The 5,645-nt window shown below is 38.7% G+C and overlaps 1 pseudogene; it reads right to left on the reverse strand.

Annotated features, from left to right (window-relative positions):
- Nucleotides 1-4,451: 4,451 nt before the first annotated feature.
- LOC100425700 (cytochrome c oxidase subunit 4 isoform 1, mitochondrial pseudogene) lies at nucleotides 4,452-4,961 on the reverse strand (annotated as a pseudogene).
- Nucleotides 4,962-5,645: the final 684 nt, after the last annotated feature.

Here is a 5,645-nt window from a genome sequence, read left to right on the forward strand (position 1 = left end):
ATGAGTCATTGATAGAATAAGCAATGTTATTGATTGTTCTAATGTTAATCAAAGGTACATTGCTGGGATTAGACCTATTGGTCACAATTTTTTTTCTTTTTTGGTTATTCTATTTCCCCTTCTCTACCTTATTTTGGATTATTTACACATTTTTGATATTTTATTTATTGCCATGTTTTGTATGTTTTTAAGTGGAGTAGGAACTACACTGTATATACTGAACTTCTCACTGTCTACCTAGAATCAATATTTCACCACTTCAATGGAATATGTAATTCTTACCACCATATAAGTCCCTTTTTCTGCTCCTCTATTTTTTATATATTATATTTCACATTCTCTTATGGGCCAAATTGTATGCACCCCAAATCCATATATTGATGTACTAATCCTCAGGACTTCAGAATGTGACTGTATCTGAAGCTAGGGTTTTTAAATATGTAATTCAGTTAAAATGAAGTTAAAATGAGGTCCTTAGAGTGAGCCTTAAGTCAATGTGACTAGTGTCATTATAAGAAGAGGAGACTTGGACGCAGACACAGAGAGGATCGTGTGAAGACACAGGAAGAAGATGGCCATCTACAAGCCAAAGAGAGAGGCTCCGGAAGAGACCAACCTTGCTGGCACCTTGCTCTTGGAATTCTGATCTCCAGAAATATGAGAAAATTTTATTGTTTAAACCCCACAGTTTGTGGTACTTTGTTGTGGTAGCCCTAGCAAACTAATACACATACTTTTTGCCTTCAAAAATCAAACATATTTTAAAGAATTCATAAGAAGAATGGTTTACTATGTTTACCAGGATATTTATCATCATCGTTGCTCTTCTTTCACTCCTGGTGATCCGGATTTCTCTTAATAATATTTCCCTTCTGTCCAAATAACTTCCTTTAGCGATTCTTTTAGAGTAGGATTGCTGGCAACAAGTTTTCTTAGTGTTCCTTCATCTAAAAATGTCTTCATTTCCCTTTTGTTCTTGAAGGACATTTTCACTGGTATAGAATTCTGACTTGACAGTTGCTTTATTTTAGCACTTGAAAAATGTGCCACTTCCACCCCAACAAAATAATCATAGGATCTGAAAATGTGGTGCAGACTTGGTAGAAATGGAAAAGAAGAAAAACACGTAGTTACACAGATTGTTCTGAGTGTAAAGGAGAATTGGATCCTATCTGATACCATAAATGTATAAATCTGAATACACATCTCAGATCACTATGTGCAGTGAGAGTTTGTCCTTTGGCTGAGGGTGAGGACTCTGAGTACGTTCAGACACAGACAATACAGATCCAACTCTTTTTCCTTATTCTCACTTTAAGGTTATTCCTAACAAAGCATATGCACAATCAAGGAAATGTTAGGGAAAACATCACCACCAATTGGACCAGGAACAAAACACTGATCATAAAGTCTATGGGCTTAGACAGACGTTTGAAAAAGATAAGAATTGTAATGAAAAAATAAGCCATTATAAACCCAATGCTATTTCGCATTGGAGAATATGTTATATTGGACAAAATAAAGTTTGCTAAAACCTGTTTCCTCATTTTTATGATAATATCTACTATTTAGTGTTGTATTTTATGAATGATATTTTAGTAGAGTTGTTGGCATTCTATTTGACATATATTTAAGTCAATAAATATATGCCAAATATATATTTGACATATATATGATATATAGAATATATTTATATATGACATATATATTTGACATACATAAATATACAAATATATATATTAATCTATTAATATGTCACAAAAGAGAAAGTGCCACTTCCTTCTGGCCTCTATGATTTTAGATGTGAAATCCATGGTCATTTGAATTATTATCCCACTATATATACTTTGTCATTTCTGTCTGCTTTCAAGATGTTTTTATTGTCTTAAATTTTCAGAAATTTAATTATGATATGTCTGGGTATGGATTTCTTTGGGTTTCTCCTGTTTGAAGTTTAGTCAGGTTTTTCAATCTCTAGATTTATGTCTTTCCCCAAATTTGGGATATTTTCATAATTTCTTGAAATAGTTTTTCAGTCCTGAATTCTTTCTTTGATCCTTCTGAGATTTTGATGACACAAATGTTAGATTTTTTTGTTATTGTCCCACAGCTCCCTGAGTCTTTGTTCACACCTTCCTCCTAAACTTGTCTCTGTTGTTCAGATTAGACAATTTCTATTGATATACCTTCTTTTCTTTCTTTTTTTCTTTTTTTTTTTTTTTGAGGCAGAGTCTCGCTCTGTTACCTAGGCTGGAGCGCAATGGTGCGATCTTGGCTCACTGCAAACTCCGCCTCCCGAGTTCACGCCATTCTCCTGCCTCAGCCTCCTAAGTAGATAGTCCCCTGCCACCACGCCTGGCTAATTTTTTGTATTTTTAGTAGAGATGGGGTTTCACCGTGTTAGCCAGGATGGTCTTGATCTCCTGACCTCGTGATCTGCCCAACTTGGCCTCCCAAAGTGCACTGTGAAGAGCCCTGATGACCATGAGCCACCGCGCCTGGCTTTATTGATATATTTTTAAGATCACTGGACTCTTTCCTCTGTCATCTCCATTCTGCCACTGAGCCCAGCTAGTGAGTTAAAAAAAATTAATTTATTGTATCTTTCAGTTCTATTATTTTCAGTTTTGTTCTTTATGTCTTGAGTATTTTTCGGAGACCTCTGGTTTTTCCATTTGCTTGAAGAGGGTTCATAATTTCTTGGAGCATTTTTATGATAACTGCTTTAAAATCCTTGTCATAAATTCCAACATTTGTGTCACTTTGATGTTAGTGTCTGTAGATTGTCTTGTCTTTCAGATTTTCCCTGTTCTTGGTATGATGAATAACTTTGATGAGTAACTTTGGATTGTATCCTAGACATTTTGAGTATTACATAATGAGACTCTGGTTTAGAGGCAATCAACCTGCTTGGGCTCAAAACTCATGTCGTATTCACTTTTGTGGGCTGTGGCTTGAATGTCGATTTAGTTTTTATAGCATTTGCCCTGATCTTCTGATCTGCTCTATATAGTGTGTTATCCGTAGGTGAATTGAAATCTATATGATATTTCTCACCGTAGTTCAGTTCCCAAAACTTTACTATGTTGACGCCAGTTGATTTCACACATGGACCATTTAGGGGTATGCACAGGACTTCATACACAGATTTAACAAGATTTCTTTATCCAGTCCCCTCTTCTCCATAATCCTTCCTCACTCTCTAGCTGAGAGGAGGTAGGGCATTGCCTCTTTGCTGAAGAGATGCTTCAGTTAGTAAGTACAGGGTGGTGGAGTGTTTCTCCCTGCAGTTCATGTGGGTTCTGTGGTCGCTATGCCATTGAGGAAGGGAAGGGGCACTGCTTCTTTCCTCATCCTGTCTTGGTTTAGGGCAGGAATGGTCAACAGAGCTCCAACCCATTCCAGTGAGGAGGGGAAGGCACGGTACTTTTGCTGTTAGTGCCAGGCAAGGATGGTCATCAGGGCTCTTCACAGTGCCTGGTGGGGATGCAGAGAGATGCAGTTCTTTCATGGTGTTTGTCTGAAATACAATGAGTATATTCAAAAGCGTTCTGTCTTGCAGCACTGTCCTCTTCCACATCCTTTGGCTAAGGGGATTGATTCTCAGCTGGGGATAATTTTATTCCCCCAGATGACATCTGCCAATGTCTAAGACATTTTTGGTTGTCACAACTGGAGGGTTGTCACTGACATCTAGCCAGGGATGCTGCTCAATATCCTATAATACAGAGAACAAGATCCTACAGCAAAGAATTATCCAGCTCCAAATCAACAGTGCCAAAGGTGAGAAACCCTGAGGGAGAGAGTAGACTTTTCTTGGAGCTTTTTGTTTTTTGTACTTATTCCATCTTGTCCAGAAATGAGAGTCCCTTCAACATTTTAATGTATTACTTTTTAGTCCTTTATCATCTATCACTGATGAGAATTATAACTTATAATTTATTTTTGGATAAATTGTCTTCCTCTGGTTGATTTTAAGAATTTCTCTCTCTCTTTTTTTTTTTTTTTTTTAAATCTTACATTTAACCATTATGGGTATAGTGTGGATTTGTTTTTATTTAGACATTTTCCGTCTTAATTCTCACTTTCTAATTTTGGAAAATTCTTAGTCATCTCTTTGAGTATTATCTCTCTCTCATTCCCTTCTTTCCTTCTTAGACCTCTTTAAACTGCCATATGCTGAAGCATCTCTTTCTGTGTTTCTTATCTGTTAACTATGCATTGATTCATATTCATATTCTTTATTTCTCCTTTCTCCCTTCTCCACACCTTCTTTTTGGTAACTTCTCCAGATTTTTCTTCCACTGCGGTAGTTTTTTTTTTTTTTTTTTTTTTCAGGTAAACTGGTCATTTATTAGCAGTGGTACTGTTTGGCATAACAGGTTTCCAGTAAATAGGCATGGAGTTGCATGGTGGTGACAGAGCAAGGCACAGACGCAGGACAGCATCTCTCACTTCTTCCACTCGTTCTTGTCATAGTCCCATTTGGCGGCAAAGCCCTGCACGGGGTTCACCTCATGTCCAGCACCCTCTTGGTCTGCATGGCCCACCCACTATTTGTCAAAGATGTGCGGGATGGGGCCGTACAAACAGCGCTTCTCCCAGATGATAATCAACGCCGTGAAGCCAATGAAGAACATGGCAGCGCCAACAACCGTCTTCCACTCGTTCGCACCCCTGTTCATCTCCGCAAAGCTCTCCTTGAACTGAATGCAATACAACTCGACTTTCTCATCCATGGAGAGGTTGCTTCAGGAGGCCTTCTCCTCCTCCTTCAAGGCCTGCTATCTGGCAGACAGGTGCTTGACATGAGCCACATCAGGTAAGGGATAGTCACATCGATCCACATAAGCTGGGAGCGCATTGTCATCGCTCTTCACATCATTTCCGTGTGCTCGTACAGACGCCGATTTGGAAATTGCTCGCTTGCCAACTAGGCTAAATACCCTGGTAGGCAACATTCTGCCGCTGCTGTCCACCACCACCACCCTTTATGCCGGGTGTCCCGCGACCCCAGTACTTTTTTTTATTTGAAATGGAGTTTTGCTTTTGTTGCCCAGACTGGAGCGCAGAGGCGTGATCTCAGCTCGCTGCACTTCCAGCTCCCGGGTTCAAGTGATTCTGCTGCCTCCTGAGTAGTTGAGATTACAGGCACCTGCCACCATGCCCAGCTAATTTTTTGTGTTTTTAGTATAGATGGGGTTTCACCATGTTGGCCAGACTGATCTCGAACTCCTGACCTCAGGTGATCAGTCCACCTTGACCTCCCAAGGTATTAGGATGACAGGCGTGAGCCACCAAGCCTGGCCCAGCCCAGTAGTTCTTTTTAAAGGTAGCTCTGTTCTATTATTTAACCTAGCAATAGTTTTGTTTTCCACTAATAATAGTTTTTATTTATAAAATTTTATTTGGTTATTTAAAATAAATCTGTCCCTTTGCCAGAGTATCTTATTCCTTCACTATGGTTTCTAAATTATTTTAAACTTGACTGTTTTGTAGTCCATTTGATTCATCTATTGTTTTCACTTCTTAAGGTGTCAGTTTTCAGGTCTGCTGATTCACTGTCATGGTGATTCGTTTCCTCATGTGTTCTGTGATATTTAATTGTGCTAGTTCATCTTCAGTGAGTTTCCCATAAGCTTTGA

This window comes from Macaca mulatta, chromosome 7, assembly GCF_049350105.2.
Source record: "Macaca mulatta isolate MMU2019108-1 chromosome 7, T2T-MMU8v2.0, whole genome shotgun sequence".
Classification (NCBI taxonomy): domain Eukaryota; kingdom Metazoa; phylum Chordata; class Mammalia; order Primates; family Cercopithecidae; genus Macaca; species Macaca mulatta.